A 17,422-nucleotide genomic window follows, 5' to 3' on the forward strand; every position below is an offset into this window, starting at 1 on the left:
TGTTTTTCTAGACTAGTCAACGGAAATGATCAGAAAAATGAAGAAATAGATGAAGATGATTTTCTGGATGTTTGTGAGGTCACTGAAGGCGTTGTGGGAAAGGATGAGTGGAAGGAAGAGTTGGAAAAGGATGATGAGTTGTGCAAAGTTATATCTTTGATGAGGGATAATAAGCGTTTAGAGAAACCGTGGTCTTTGGTTTCACATGAATTATCTTTGTCTGATGATCTCCTCACAAGAGGTTTGAGACTAATCCCTCCCACTACTTTACGAAAGAGATTGTTGTTACATGCACACTCTGGCCATCTAGGTATTGTAAAGACTAAGGAGATGTTGCGCTCACAGTTTTGGTGGCCTGGGATGGACATGGAAACGGAACGAATGGTAAGAGATTGTGTGGAATGTTGTGCAAGTGACAAAATTTTGAAAACTAGACAGATGCCTATGGTCTGTAGGACTTTACCCAATCATCCTTGGGATGAGGTAGCCATTGATATATTGGGTCCTCTATCCTGTGTTTCTGACACTCCTTATCTTATTGTTCTAATTGACCTTTATTCCCGTTGGATTGAGGTGTGTGCTGTAAGTGAGATAACTTCGGGGTCTGTTATTAAATTTTTATCGGAAATATTTATGAGAGAAAGTTTTCCAAATAGTATATTGTCAGACAATGGCCCTCAGTTTTGTTCAGCACAGTTTGATGCTTATCTCACTAAATGTGGAATTTCACACAAGCTGTCCTCTTTGTATCATCCTGAAACTAATGGGGCAGTAGAGAGAGTAAATAAGACACTAAAAGAATGTATTCAACTTGCTAGGGTCAATGGCCTAAATTGGAAAGATGCACTTAGAGTAAGGATTGAAGCCTACCGGAACTCCCCTCACTCTACTACTGGCAAGTCACCCTTCGAGTTGTTCAAAGGAAGAACACCCAACACACTATTGTGTCCTGGTTGGATGGATCTAAACAAAGGGTTTGTTGACAATCACATTGGTGCATGGAGGGAGAGGGAGTTAGAGAAGCAAGCATGTAGAAAGTCTTATTTTGATAAAAAAAAATGTGTTCGTTTTCAGAAAATCCATGTAGGTGATTTAGTAAAAATAAAGGCACCTGTTGGGAGAAGTTCATGGTCTAAGTATACCAATGTCAGACCCGTTATCAAGGTGTTTGATAATGCCATTAAGACCCAAGATGGTCGGATCTGGAATAAAAGTAGAGTTGTTGTAGTTAAGTCGGGTAATGCTTCTCAAGATGTTTCTGACACTCTTTATGATTTCTCTTCTTCTTCCCGACTCCCTTTGTCCCATTTCAACAATGTCACTCCTTCTCGCTTGAGAAGTCAGAGGTTACGTAGGGCACCTGCTTATATGAAAGATTATGTTTGATCATTTATTGTTCTCACTTTCAAGTGTGATCTCTGTATCTTCTTTGCATTTTTCTTCTTTCTCATTTTGTTCCTATGTTCTTTATTATTGTATAAGAGGGAGATGTGTGATATATCGCTTTGCTCAGCAATACTTGCTTCCTCTTAGAATGTTGGTCTCTCTCTTGTTATGTCATTCCTAGAACACTGTTTGGTTCTGGTTTGGCAGTTACCGCCTGGCTGTTCGTGGATGAGGATAATAAATCCAACCTGCTACTTCAACTGACTTCTGAATTTCATTATTATGCATATTTAACTACTTTACAGTTTACATGTGCATCACTGCACACTGGGTCTCTTTTTCAGGGGTTAAAGCAAAGCTAAACGCAGGTGTTGACCCGGACCAAGTTTTTAAAGCTGCTCGGAAACATGCAACACTAGCCATGTTTGGTTTGGAGAAACGTCACACAGCAGAAAACATTTTGGATGTGTTTAACACAAAGGTCCTTGACTGGCTGTCCCCAAATAAACGCCAGATTGGTTATGTTTCCACGGATAATGGCGCCAATGAGGTTAAGGCCATGGAGCTGGGTGACTATTTCAGAGTGCCGTGTTTGGCGCACTGTATAAACCTGGTTGTCAAAAAATTCTTGAGTGATAAAGACAGTGCAGCGTACAGGGTAGTGGACACCTGCCGAAAAATGTGCAACCATTTCAGCCATTCTTTTAAGGCCCTGAAGCATCTGAGGAGCCTGCTATATGAACGTCGAATGCCAGTGAAAGCGCTCATCCAGGAGGTGGCAACACATTGGAACTCAACCTTCTACATGCTTGAGCGTCTGTATGAGCAGTATACGGTACTCGGTCACTATTTTTTAACACAGGGTACAGCTCAGAAGGAGGACCTGAGGATGGGTGCGGCGCAATGGGACATAGTTAAAAGCCTGACACGCATGCTTCGTCCTTTTGAGTTCTTCACGCGTGGAGTCAGCAAGAAGGACTGTAATTTGGGAAAAGCTATCCCATTGTTGTACATGCTGGAGCACCAACTGAAGGAGGTGTTTTCTGTGTTTCAAAAAGATAAAAAAAACCAAGACCCTTTTGTTCTGGCGGAGAAATTATTAGAGCGCCTACAAGGTGATGAACGTCTTAAAATGATCCACTCAAACCAGCATTACATTTGTGCTACTATTCTGGATCCACGCTACAAAAAGGCGCTGGCAGGCCAAGCATTCTGATGAAGATGTTACAAAGTACAAACAGTAGCCTCCTCAGCCAAGAGGTTTCAAAGAGAACGGCAGAAAATTGAAGGAAAAGGCAGTACATCAGCATCAGCAGGTCATCCCCAGTCACAACAATCCACGTCTGCACCTGTGGCTGCGGCACAAGTGACCTCTCAGCCGTTAAAGACACCGGCAACCGGATCATCTGCACCACCAGACACAACAGTAACATTGGAGGCTGAAGAGGATTGGCTAGCTCGGCTTGGGTTTGGTTCTCAAAAGGTCACAGCAACAGCTAAGCAAAGTGGAGGAACCTTGGAGGAGCACCTTGAGTCGATGGTGAAGGACTATCTGAATGACTCAACAGAGGTCTATGTTAATGCTGACCCATTGGCGTATTGGCATGGGAAAAAAGAATTGTGGCCACAGCTCTCCCACCTGGCTTTAAACTACTTGTCTTGCCCACTCGCAAGCGTGTCTTCTGAACGTGTTTTCAGTGCTGCTGGTGGCATTGTAACTTCGAAACGGAGCCGCCTCTCGCCCAAAAATGTGGAGAGGTTAACAATGATCAAGATGAATCAGTACCTCATACCACCAGATTACAGAGTACGAGAAAGCACGCCCGATGAAGACGAGGTGGACAGCAACATAGATGAGGGAATTTCTTCTCTGTCAGGTGACAATGAGCTCACCCTGCCTGAATTTGCAGAGTATGATGACGAAGCCTTATTGTTATTCGTGGACCGTGACACCGAGCCCTGAAAATGAGACAATGAATCAATAACTTTCTTTTTCGTCCTTATTCACTTTTATTCCTGTGTGTCTGTCTTTCTTTGTTGTGCACAGTTAATATAATTCAAACTTTAATCATCTAATCACAAAAACAAGCCCATCAGCAGAACTGTCTTCAGTTGTTTGCTTATTGATTTGAAGGTGCCGCAGTCTGCATTCCTCAGGTTCACAAGTTCAGAAGAACATGCTCCTCTATCCTCCTCCTCCAGACTCCTATTTCCATCAAAGCAGAGGGCTGGTTTAAGCCCAATGAAGAAAGACTCAGCACTTGTGGGGGTGTTCTACTTCTTTGCGGGTGAGTTGATGGCTCTAGGGCCATTGCTGGGAAGCTCTAATACCGGATAAAAGTGGTTTGGACCAAATCCAAAGTGGAAGTTTTCTTGTGTTTTTGCTGACTTGCTTGCCTTTGAGGTGCTCCTTGGGGGGGTTCCGGCTGTTTGTTGGTGAGTTTCGGGGTCTGGGAGCACTGCTGGGACACTCTAATCTTGATTGCATTTGCTTTTTAGAAAATCCGTGGTGGTAAACCGGAGTTATGGCCTAGCTACACAGCGCGTTTGGACCGAAGGCCGAGAAATATTGTGAGTATGAGATTTTGCTTTTGGGCTGTTTGGGGGGTGTTGTGCTTTTTGGCGGGTGGGTTGGCGGGTCTTTGGACATTCCTGGGAAGGTCTAATACCGAAAAGAAGTGGTTGGGACAAAATCCATAAGGATTTTTTTTGTTGCTATTTCTGACATTTTGATCAATGTAGCCTTTTCGGGGGCCTGTTTGGGGGGCTTCCTGGTGTTTGTGGGTGGGTTTTGGGGTATGGGAGCACTGCTGGCTACGGATACTTTACTTTGCAAGAGGTTTGAAGCAAATCCATGGTGGCAGAGGGGAGTTAGGGCCTAGCTGCAGAGCGCGCACGGAGTGATTTGGGAATTTGGCCCAAAAATGACTAAGTCCCCATTTTTGTACTTTTGCTCTTTGGCTGTTTGGGGGTCTTCTACTCGTTTTCTCCTGGGTTGACTGCTCTGGGGCCATTGCTGGGAAGCTCTAATACCGGATAAAAGTGGTTTGGACCAAATCGGAGGCGGATTTTTTTTGTGTTTTTGCTGACTTGCTTGCCTTTGAGGAGCTCTTTGGGGGGTTCTGGCTGTTTGTGGGTGAGTTTCGGGGTCTGGGAGCACTGCTGGGACACTCTAATATTGATTGCATTTGCTTTTCAGGAAATCCGTGGTGGTAAACTGGAGGTATGGCCTAGCTACACAGCGCGTTTGGACCGAAGGCCGAGAAATATTGTATGTATGAGATTTTGCTTTTGGGCTGTTTGGGGGTGTTGTGCTTTTTGGCGGGTGGGTTGGCGGGTCTTGGGGCATTCCTGGGAAGGTCTAATACTGGATAGAAGTGGTTGGGACAAAATTCATAAGGATTTTTTTTGTTGCTATTTCTGACATTTTGCTCAATGTAGCGTTTTCAGGGGCCTGTTTGGGGGCTTCCTGGTGTTTGTGGGTGGGTTTCGGGGTCTGGGAGCGCTGCTGGCTATGGATACTTTACTTTGCAAGAGGTTTGAAGCAAATCCATGGTGGCAGAGGGGAGTTAGAGCCTAGCTGCAGAGCGCGCACAGAGTGATTTGGGAAGTTGGCCAAAAAATGACTAGGTCCCCATTTTTGTACTTTTGCTCTTTGGCTGTTTGGGGGTCTTCTACTCGTTTTCTCCTGGGTTGACGGCTCTGGGGCCATTGCTGGGAAGCTCTAATTCCGGATAAAAGTGGTTTGGACCAAATCGGAGGCGGAATTTATTTTGTGTTTTTGCTGACTTGCTTGCCTTTGAGGAGCTTTTTGGGGGGGTTCCGGCTGTTTGTGGGTGAGTTTCGGGGTCTGGGAGCACTGCTGGGACACTCTAATCTTGATTGCATTTGCTTTTCAGGAAATCCGTGGTGGTAAACTGGAGTTATGGCCTAGCTACACAGCGCGTTTGGACCGAAGGCCGAGAAATATTGTATGTATGAGATTTTGTTTTGGGCTGTTTGGGGGTGTTGTGCTTTTTGGCGGGTGGGTTGGCGGGTCTTGGGGCATTCCTGGGAAGGTCTAATACCGGATAGAAGTGGTTGGGACAAAATCCATAAGGATTTTGTTTGCTATTTCTGAAATTTTGCTCAATGTAGCGTTTTCGGGGGCCTGTTTGGGGGCTTCCTGGTGTTTGTGGGTGGGTTTCGGGGTCTGGGAGCACTGCTGGCTATGGATACTTTACTTTGCAAGAGGTTTGAAGCAAATCCATGGTGGCAGAGGGGAGTTAGGGCCTAGCTGCAGAGCGCTCGCGGAGTGATTTGGGAAATTGGCCAAAAAATGACTAAGTCCCCATTTTTGTACTTTTGCTCTTTGGCTGTTTGGGGGTCTTCTACTCGTTTTCTCCTGGTTGACGGCTCTGGGGCCATTGCTGGGAAGCTCTAATACCGGATAAAAGTGGTTTGGACCAAATCGGAGGCAGAATTTTTTTTGTGTTTTTGCTGACTTGCTTGCCTTTGAGGAGCTCTTTGGGGGGGTTCCGGCTGTTTGTGGGTGGGTTTCAGGGTCTGGGAGCACTGCTGGGACACTCTAATATTGATTGCATTTGCTTTTCAGGAAATCCGTGGTGGTAAACTGGAGTTATGGCCTAGCTACACAGCGCGTTTGGACCGAAGGCCGAGAAATATTGTATGTATGAGATTTTGCTTTTGGGCTGTTTGGGGGTGTTGTGCTTTTTGGCGGGTGGGTTGGCGGGTCTTGGGGCATTCCTGGGAAGGTCTAATACTGGATAGAAGTGGTTGGGACAAAATTCATAAGGATTTTTTTTGTTGCTATTTCTGACATTTTGCTCAATGTAGCGTTTTCAGGGGCTTGTTTGGGGGGCTTCCTGGTGTTTGTGGGTGGGTTTCGGGGTCTGGGAGCGCTGCTGGCTATGGATACTTTACTTTGCAAGAGGTTTGAAGCAAATCCATGGTGGCAGAGGGGAGTTAGAGCCTAGCTGCAGAGCGCGTGCGGAATGATTTGGGAAATTGGCCAAAAAATGACTAAGTCCCCATTTTTTTACTTTTGCTCTTTGGCTGTTTGGGGGTCTTCTACTCGTTTTCTCCTGGGTTGACGGCTCTGGGGCCATTGCTGGGAAGCTCTAATAACGGATAAAAGTGGTTTGGACCAAGTCGGAGGCAGATTTTTTTGTGTTTTTGCTGACTTGCTTGCCTTTGAGGAGTTCTTTGGGGGGTTCCGGCTGTTTGTGGGTGAGTTTCGGGGTCTGGGAGCACTGCTGGGACACTCTAATCTTGATTGCATTTGCTTTTCAGGAAATCCGTGGTGGTAAACTAGAGTTATGGCCTAGCTACACAGCGCGTTTGGACCGAAGGCCAAGAAATATTGTATGTATGAGATTTTGCTTTTGGGCTGTTTGGGGGTGTTGTGCTTTTTGGTGGGTGGGTTGGCGGGTCTTGGGGCATTCCTGGGATGGTCTAATACCGGATAGAAGTGGTTGGGACAAAGTCCATAAGGATTTTTTTTTTGCTATTTCGGACATTTTGCTCAATGTAGCGTTTTCGGGGGCCTGTTTGGGGGGCTTCCTGGTGTTTGTGGGTGGGTTTCGGGGTCTGGGAGCACTGCTGGCTATGGATACTTTACTTTGCAAGAGGTTTGAAGCAAATCCATGGTGGCAGAGGGGAGTTAGGGCCTAGCTGCAGAGCGCGCGCGGAGTGATTTGGGAAATTGGCCAAAAAATGACTAAGTCCCCATTTTTGTACTTTTGCTCTTTGGCTGTTTGGGGGTCTTCTACTCGTTTTCTCCTGGGTTGACGGCTCTGGGGCCATTGCTGGGAAGCTCTAATAACGGATAAAAGTGGTTTGGACCAAATCGGAGGCGGAATTTTTTGTGTGTTTTTGCTGACTTGCTTGCCTTTGAGGAGTTTTTTGGGGGGGTTCCGGCTGTTTGTGGGTGAGTTTCGGGGTCTGGGAGCACTGCTGGGACACTCTAATCTTGATTGCATTTGCTTTTCAGGAATTCCGTGGTGGTAAACTGGAATTAGGGCCTAGCTACACAGCGCGTTTGGACCGAAGGCCGAGAAATATTGTAAGTATGAGATTTTGCTTTTGGGCTGTTTGGGGGTGTTGTGCTTTTTGGCGGGTGGGTTGGCGGGTCTTGGGGCATTCCTGGGAAGGTCTAATACCGGATAGTAGTGGTTCGGACAAAATCCACGCTGATTTTGTTTTTGCTATTTCTGACATTTTGCTCAATGTAGCGTTTTCGGGGGCCTGTTTGGGGGGCTTCCTGGTGTTTGTGGGTGGGTTTCGGGGTCTGCGAGCACTGCTGGGACACTCTAATCTTGATTGCATTTGCTTTTCAGGAAATCCGTGGTGGTAAACCGGAGTTATGGACTAGCTACACAGCACGTTTGGACCGAAGGCCGAGAAATATTGTAAGTAGGAGATTTTGCTTTTGGGCTGTTTGGGGGTGTTGTGCTTTTTGGCGGGTGAGTTGGCGGGTCTTGGGGCATTCTAATACCGGATAGAAGTGGTTGGGACAAAATCCATAAGGAAAAGCTTTTTGGCAATTTTTGTTACTTAGGGTTCATTAGGGTTAGCACTAGCATTAGGATTGCATGTGTTTTGGGGTGTTCTAGATTTTTGCAACTGAGTTCTGGGGTCTTAGAGCACTCGTGAGAATGTGTAATTTTGGTTGCAAGTCATTTGAAGAAAATCCATGGTAGGAAAGGGGGGATTTGGCATAGTTAAAGAAAGCCTCTGCCACTATTCTTAACTTAGGGCTTGTTAGGGTTAGCAGTATTTCTATTGCATGTGTTTGGGTGGGGGGGTTTTCGAGTCTTGGAGCTATGCTGGCTATGGATACTTTTGCTTGCTTGCAAGTGGTTTGAATACAATCCACGGTGGGTAAGGGGGTATTTGGGCCTACTTTTACTTTCGAAGTACGTTTTGTCACCAGTTTTTTGCTAGGCCTCGTTTTTTGAGATCTGATTGGGGGTCTTCTACATTTTTGCAACTGTCTTTAGTAAGGGTCTGGGTGGAAGCACTGCTGGTAAGGTCTAATTTTGCTCTAAAACACAGTTTACAGTACACCTAGCTTGAGGGGAAAGATCCGCTAAATTAATTCGCCCATACTTATTTATCCTTGAAAAAGTGACTCAGACAGAGTACGCACTTTCAAAAATGTTGTACTGTCTATTAGGAAAATCAAAGTGTGACTTTTTGCACTACACAGCATACATACCTTATATTTATTTATCTGTGCTGTTTTTCGTTCAATAATTACAGGCTGGGTTTCAGTCTGCAATGGGGAAAAAAGGATGGAGTCAGGCTTCACATTAGTGAGCCGCAATTCAGCATCCGCCAGGCAGGCAATGTACAGGGTGTCTTCTGGTCACCAACATTGATGGACGAAGCGTCAGCTGGAATGGAGGAGTGCCGCTAATAAGAGGAATTGTTTGCTGCATGCAACTTACTTACCAAATTCAACAGGACAACTACAACAATACAGATACACTATCCATTATTTTATTCAATGAGTGTGTGTGACTGCATTTCTTGGATCTCTCTCTGCTTCTAAATTGATCCCTACAGCCATTCTATATGTTTTACTTCGGTGATTTTTTTAACCCAATTTAATGTAGCCCTGTACTGTCACATACTGGCATTCACGGTTGTCGAAAGTACTACTTACTTTTCTGTAACAATGCATTCAGTAGTGCATGCACTTCCTTTATGTCACGTAAAAGATTTATGGTTAGCTTTGTAACTAAAAATGTCTTTATGCTCAATTATTGTTTGTCCATGCTGTGCTTTTTTTTTTTCTTTCAACAAAACCTACCCAAAAAGAAACCCCCATTCCTATCCATTTTACAAACCCTTCCCCCGGGTTGTGTGGTTTTGCTTGATGTGTGACTAACAAACTGACATCAATAATTCCACACACTTGCTGGGGATGATAAGGTCATAGCAACAGGCTGGTGAAGGAATCCGAGGATATATTCTAGACTTACTCAGCTTCAGTACTATTTCTTGTAGTATTAGCCAATGTCAAAGAAATCCTACGCAAGTACAAGTTATACTATAAATACTTTACCATTTGTTAGGCTACATTGTGGCACTGTTGTAGTCTAGTGTACTGTCACCTGCTATATTCTCTATCATACCGTTGTAATGCTACAGTAAGGACAAACCAGGTTTCATTTTCTTTTTTTCCATAGCCATGCAACTGCCACTGTGTCACACCACTAGTACCACCACAAGGAGGAGGAAATTTCAGCCGCCCTGGATTGCAACCTTAATTGCCATTTCCCGTGGAGCCTAGCCCTACTTTCAAACAGAAATTACAGGTAAGATAAGCGTTTGGTTGGAGGTAGTATAATGGAGTATTAGGAGAGACGAGAGATTGACGGTAGTACTACTAAAGTCCTAGGACTATTCAGGAAAAAAAACTTACTGTTAAACCCCCACCCACCAGACTCAAAAGCAGTAAAAACTGGTATGCTCAGATAAAGTTTGAAAAAGTATATTTATATCCCTAACAAAATAATCTCCTGCAAGACCCTCCCAAACCCCAACGGTTGTCCTTTAAAAGTCCCAAACCCAACTCCCGATTCCCACCCCCCAAAAGTCTCTAAAAAAGGGGCAAGGGACACTATGGGTGGATGTTGTTGACTTTTTGGGCCAGGGCATCAAACTCCTCGCGGAGCAAGGCGTGCTCTAAGCGGAGCCCCTCCAACACGTTGGTAAAGTGGTGGAGCTCCTGCTGAAGGCGGGACACCCTCAGGGTACTGCGGCGCAGGCGTGCCTTGCAGTTGCAATGGCTGTGAGAGGCAGCTGTTGTCCTTGCTGCTCGGCGTCGGCGTTTGGCTTTGGCAGCCCGGCTTGGTCTGGCTGGAGCACTGTGCTGGGTGGCAGCCCGGGGGGCACGGAGGCCGATGCAGCCGACGTTGTTGTCGTGGTCGACTGCGCACTTTCGTCGTCCTCCAGGGCCACCAGCCGCCGATATTCAGCAACAGTGGCATCGATCCTCCGTTGCCGGGCCGCTCTGGCCAGCTCCTTCCTCCTTGTTGGTTTGGAAGGAGCATCGATATGAAGAAAGAAAGACATAGTCTGTAACCAATGCTCTTTAAGATTAACTCAACCATTCAGCAGAAATTTGTGTTACAGTACAACTAGCAACTTGCAAGCGCATTACATAACTATTGAGGCCAGTATCTATCTAACCTCCCACTTCTTCCTCCTTGCTCTAACATTAGTGGGAGTTTAAGGAACAAATTCTACGAGCACTATGGACTTCCATTGGAGTCGACTATGAAAGTACGCCAGTCTCATTCTTCTTCTTGTCTCTTGTTTAGGAAAATTGGTACGTTATCTTCTGCAAGCCGGCATAATGCCGGCGCAGTGAACTTGCACCCGAGAAAAAGAGACGCACGCCATGATGAGTGACCTAGACATGCGTTACGGTACCGGTCCAATACATGCAGGTGGTGAAGCTCTTACTTTTCTATTACGGGTGGCACTGAGAATACTCTGTTACAAGGGCTACTGCTTAATTAATTTAACTTTCACCCTACAGTACAAATGAGTACTAGAAATGGAAAATGAAGAAGATAAATTATCTGATTATCTATCACTTCACATGGGATGTTTTTGCTTACATATGGGATGACTTTAGGTGCTTTGCTTTTTATTGAGTGACCAGTGATACATCCACACATAAATGACTGAGTACTACTAAACTTATTAAGAGAGGTAGGGAGTGGCCACCGTAATAACCGGATTTATGCTGTGCTTGCAATACAAACTACTGCTACTATTGATGGTAGTATTTGGACAAAATTACAACTTCTTTTCCTTGCCTTTCCTACACTGGAACGGATGTGCGGGTGCAGTGTTACATGCTCTTCAAAGTTACACTTAGTTCATCCACTGACCGTCTACTCTCTCTAGATCATGGGTACTCACAAACTTTCTCTCGGGGGCTAAATTTACAGTGTAGTTTGTGGCCGAGGGCCGCACTGGTGGGGGCGGAGTCAGAGGGGGTGGGGCTAAAGCAAAACGAAACTTGTGACCATGAGGTTGCACACAGGTCCCTGCAGCAGATGCCTTCATCCACTGAGCCACCAGACCCAGCATTTACATACATCTCTTTCCCTCCTGCCCTCCCTCTCCATCTCTCTCTCCCTCCTGCCCTCTCTCTCCCTCCCCCTCTATCATCTCACTGTGTGTGTGTCTGTCTGTGTCAGCCTTCAGCCCGGGCTGAGACAGCTTCCTCAACGCGCACACACAGACAGCCACACCAAAGTACTTAACAGGTCTTTAAAAGACCATTAACATATTATTGAGGCTTTGTTTGTTGTAGCGCCCCTGCTCGCCCGGCCCCACAGAGCAGAGGCTTTGTTCTATTTCACCTCTTTGTGCCCTGCATCTCCACTCTGCTCTGTGGGGGCTGGGGGAGAAGTGATTGTCAGAGTGTAGATGCAGGGGCGCTAACAGGTGAAATACAACAAAGCCTCTGCTCTGTGGGGGCCGGGGGAGCAGTGATTGTCTGCAAGGTCTGCCCACCGCCAAGGAAGGCTTGCCGGGCCGCCACAGGCCTGCGGGCCGTACTATGAGTACCCCTGATCTAGATACACATATGCTATCTAAGAGTCAGATAGTAGCATGTTCCAGGCATCCATCTATTCAAAGTATATGGACACATACAGTTTCTGTGTCACCCACCCAGGCTGTTGTCCTTCCACCCATCATTGCTTCATCATTCACCCAGCCATGCATCTCATATTCTTTCCTTCCCAGCCACGTCTTCAATATCAATAAGTAAGGAATATATAAGAGCTTACCTCTGCCCGCCACCACCACCATCTCAACTCTCACAGTCGGCTCTACAGCCGCCGCCTCCTCCCCTGAAGAAGTGCCCTCCGCCTCCGTGTCGAGCACCACCACCTCAGCGCTGGCCCCGCCACCAGATGTTCCACCTACAAAGTACATTTAAGAATGTTAGAATAAACCACTCACTAGTATTTGGTCTAGGAATGAAGACATGTGAAAACAATGTAATTTGTGACTGTCTACTTTAAAGTAAAAAAAAATGTCCCTTTTTCCAGGGAAGGGTGTTGTCTTGCTGCACTTTTTGGCACAACTGATGAAGGCTGGCTTTTTAACACGCACCATTTTTCTCCACACAGACAGAAGATGGACTTCTAACAACAAGATCAAGTTGAAACCAGGTGAGAGCTCGGCTCGACCACAAGAAATGTCTTCAATTAATCGTCAGCACTAACCACTTTTCCATTATCAGTTAAACGTTTAGTTTTATTATGACTTCATTTTAATAAATTTGTTTACTTTTAATAAAGCTTTTAAACTTAAATAGACTCTGTGTTTTTTGGTCCAGACTAGAGTGACTGAGCGAAAGGTTTTGCAAATTTTGCAAGCATGAGTCCGTGCCTCTGACACTTCTTGACTCTGACTCCGTACTCTTGAGCTGCGTTGGATAATCATCATTGGGGATCAATCATCGATGAATTCGGGAGGTAAATGACTGTGCCACACTATGTAGTCAGTCAGTAAGGACATTGGGGGTTCAAAGTCTGTTATCACAGAGGTATGTGGAAACTCTAACAGCGCCTATTATAATTGATAAGCAATGCACTATTTATTGTCCATAGTTCTGTTTCTCCAGAAGAATTGTCCCCGCAACAGTAGTGGTATGGATTGTCCTCCTATCCAAACCAAAAGGTAGTATCTTATTCTTTCTTGGTGGTCATTCACATTTTATAGTTGGGAATTTTCAAAGCAGATAGAACACTTCAAAAGACATTATGGACAATCCCAGAGGACTGCACTAAGTTGATAGAGCTATTGCTGACAAGAATGGGAGTTTCGCCAACTGTACAATCTTAGTTAGCTACACAGACAGACTAATAACAAAAATCTAGTAATACCACAGGGAGTCATAGTAGAGGCAGGATAAGAATTTAGATACAGTTTACAAGAAGATCAAAGACGATTTTGAAAAAATCAAATGAGGAACGCTAGGAAACATAGGTACTAGTCTAAAATGAAAACTTACTGAGGCCAGCAAAGGAGCCCTCGCCTGCCCGATCCTGGCCCTGTTCAACAGCATCCGCCGCCGCCTGCTGCTCCTGTGTCCCCTCGCCCCTGGGGGGAGCTGACGTACAACATGAAAGAAAGAACAGAAAACATGGATGATTGTTGCTTGTCAATGTCAACCAAATCAAACATTTCAAAACAACAATAACAAAATATTTCCGCGAAATTATATTCATTAGGGTTCGTTTTCATTGATTTGCGGACCTGCGACTTCGAAAGTAACGTAACTCACTAAACAATGTACTGAAAGGTTCACCTAGGACTGGCAGGCAGCAGTCGGCACCCAAGACGCAAAGTGACAGACAAACTCCATTGTGATTTCAGTCAGATCAGTGATAACACTAACAGTTGCCTGCTACATAACCAGTCATTTAAATAGTCAAACTATCAATCCACCGCCACTATTTTTCTTATTGTCAGGGGTACAAAGGAAGGGGCAGATTTAAGCCCCATGCGGCTCTTTTGCTCCGTTCTTGCGTGACTTTTATGACGCAGCAGCTGAACAAAAGAGGCGCCATGGTGCGGCGTATAATATTATAACAACGTGACGCATTTGGGAGATGCATCCCGTTATAAAGCCCTGCGCCATCAGGGGGCGTTCCGGCGCAAGGGAGGGCGTTATTGCGCTGGAACACATCCTAAAAGTGGCTGAGGGAAATCTACAAAATTTCAATCAGTCACCTTTAGGACAATGATGCGTCACACAAACCCTGCACCTGCTTGAAGCAGACGTACGGCTTGACCCAGCATTGGGGAGATAGGGTACCCCAGAGCATTGCTGGAGCTGCGCAATCGTTGCGACGGAACTCCAGCAGTAAAGCTTCGGTGACGTTTTGGGCCCATGGTGCACCGCATTGCAAATACGGCGCACCATGTTTGGTGGTGGTAGCGGGCCGCACAATTACTGGCGCATCCCTGCTACTTTGCAGGGATGCGACAGTAATTGCAATTCTGCCCCTTAGGGGCATACTTACTTACGCGTTCTGGCGCATCTCCAGAGATGCGCCAGATTAAATGCGTCACGCAAAACTACCCTTGCGACACGGCAGATGCGCCTCATTTACAATGCGGCGCGCCCTGGCGCAAGGGTAGCCACTTGCGTGACGCATCTCGTCACGTAAGAGGGGCGCATTGCTGGAGTCACGTCGCCAACGCAATGCAACTCCAGTAATGCTCAGGGCCACCCAATACTTAACATGCTGTGTCAGTCCTTACGCCTGCTTCAAGCAGGCATAAGGAATTGAATTGACGTAGCAGTGTCGCAGAAGTGCCTGCGTTAAATCTTGTAGATTTCACGCAGGCACTTTTGCGAGGCGCACAGCCGCCGGACCGCCCACCCTGCGTACGAGGAACGCACCCATTGTGGCGCAGGCCCATGGCTTTATAACGTGACGCATCTCCCTAGATGCGTCACGCTGTAAATGACTCGCAGGGATGCGCCACGTTTACGCCGCTGTTGCGTCACGCAAGGCAACGTAAACGTGGCGCAAGGGGCTTGTAAATGTAATCTGCCCCCTAGTGTCTAGCATTACGCAGTTCTGTAAAGTACACTCATACATAATAGTTACTCAGGCCAATGAGACCACAAAATAGAAAACAAATAAGCATAGTAGCAACGCCACTGAGAAGGAGAGCAGTGCACCTGAAATGCACAGAAGATTTTGAAATATAATTTAACTACAATGTAATCGTCAGCAGCATTATTGGCTTGCTCCATGTAAAAAACAAATATTTGCAATACAACAACACAGAGCAGGAGAAAACATAGTAGTGAGTGATGAAATAGCTACTACTACTCACCAAGCCCGGGGATCTCCAAGCCGAGCTGGTCCAGCAGGTCGCGCTCCCAGTCCAGGAGGTCCGTCCAGCGGTGGGTGGCCTGGCTGTAGGTGCGCTGGACCCCGGAGAGTTGGGACATGGCCCAGCACACCTTCTGCCACCGCTTCCGGCGCTCCCGGATGTTGTAGCCGGCCGCGATCCTGCCGCCTCCCGCGATGGTCCTGGGCAGGCGGCGCTGGACGAAGAAGACCAGCGCGCCCACTTCCTCCGGGCTGAAGATCTCCTGTCGCGTCACCTGCTCCCCCCTCAATCGCCCGCATGCTGTCCTGGCACTGGGTCCAGGACTCCTCCTACCCGCCGCCGCTGCGGCCCTCAAGTGCCTGGGCAGCTTCACGGCGCCTGGCTTCACCATGGTCTGGGCAGGTAAGATAGGAAGTAGAAAATTAAGAAGGAATAGGATAGGGAAGAAGAAAAGAAAAGAGTTTAAAAAGTAGTTTAAAAGTAAACAAAAATAGCAGAAAAGACAAAAATATACAGCTAGGAAAAGAGAGGGATAGATAAGAAGCAAAATCGTTCGAAAAAAACCTGAAAAGAAGCAAAGGATGGCAAAGATAGCAAGAGGATAAACACCATGCCCAGACACAGGAAATGAATGAAAAACAAGATGGCCGCCCGTTCACGAGCGCGAAAATAAGTTTGCACGCGATTTTCCTCGCGATCTTGCGCGAACTTGTACTCGCAATGCGCTTACTTCGCGAGATTATACATAGCGGGCAGAAACGGAAATACGTCACGCAAACAAAATGGCCGCGCCCGTACTCGACCTTGGGGTAAATTTGCGTGTTGCGCTGCAAGCGGCTCGCGAATACTGCAAAAAACATCGCGAAATAACACGCCGCAAAAAAATATAACAGTGGTCCTCGACCTATTAATTATACAAGTTGACTTAAATCAATAATTTCAACAATTTCTAAGCAGAGCAGCCACAGTCCATCTGCTCTATCGTACTAGAGAAAACTCTTTTTATACCACACAAAAAACCTAAACCACCAACAGGAGATTACTTTTGATTTATTGACTCATTCATCATATATCCAAATATTTTTTGAGTTTTTTCAGTTCATATTATACACAGTTACTAAATTTCAAAAATTGATAAAAACATAGCGGTTGCCCGAGAGGAAGGATAGTGCAAAAGAAGTGCTCAGGAGTGTGAACGCAAGTGAACGGAAAGGAAACAAAATTAGAGAGTGTAGAGACAAATATTCACATTATTTACAAAACAATAACAAACTTTCAGCTCAATCATATTTAAACCTTGGCCAACTAGTTTGTAGTCTCTTTGAAGGATTTTTTTAAATCGACGTGTGTCTAACAATTATTCGGCACTATATACAATTCTTAGGTTGGTCCAAGGGTAATGAGGGGTAATGTCGACGTTTCGACTCGTCTTATGCCCAACCGGTGATTTAAACCTTGGGATTGCGAGTCTTCATCAGGACTGGAGAATGTACGTGGGCAACCAAGGGATAATAATAACCCCTTCAATAGGATGAAAAACAAGGGACGTGGTCCTGAATTCCAACTTCCTATTAATACTTCTTATTGTGTGGAGTCCATTGTTACCACATCTCGATGAGGTTTCCAAATGTCATACAGGCACCATGGTAAAGAATTACCTTGGAAATTGGGAAATTCGCAATTTCTCGAAAGCTCCAGTCTTTAAATCAGGTAGCTTATCAGCTCATGGGAGTGCCTCTTCCTCTGTTCATGGTTCTACAATGGAGGAAGTGAGAGGCACTTTCTCACAAGCTCCAGTATTTAATTCAGGTAGCTCGTCTACTCACGCCGGCGTCCAGTGAGCAGGCGAGGTCGACCGGCTGTAATCACTGATAGTCAGAATCCCGAACTGAGGAAGAAGTACGCCTAGTTCCTAAAATTAATGTAAGGCTGCATGAAAAGTAAATGCTGTGCAGTATCTTAAGACGGTAAAAGTGAGCTTTCAACCTTACAGCTATCTGCCTCAACATGTCAGGCTCTGCATCAGTTAGGGTGTTAAGTATCTGACTACTTGAACTGGCCCAAAGAGTTTTGGAGTTTGTTTAGAGGGTGCTTGTGATATTGCATATGTATTAGTATGTTCTGTGAGGCATCCCTGTCCTTG

This window comes from Lissotriton vulgaris, chromosome 6 (assembly GCF_964263255.1).
Source record: "Lissotriton vulgaris chromosome 6, aLisVul1.2, whole genome shotgun sequence".
NCBI classification, from domain to species: Eukaryota; Metazoa; Chordata; class Amphibia; order Caudata; family Salamandridae; genus Lissotriton; species Lissotriton vulgaris.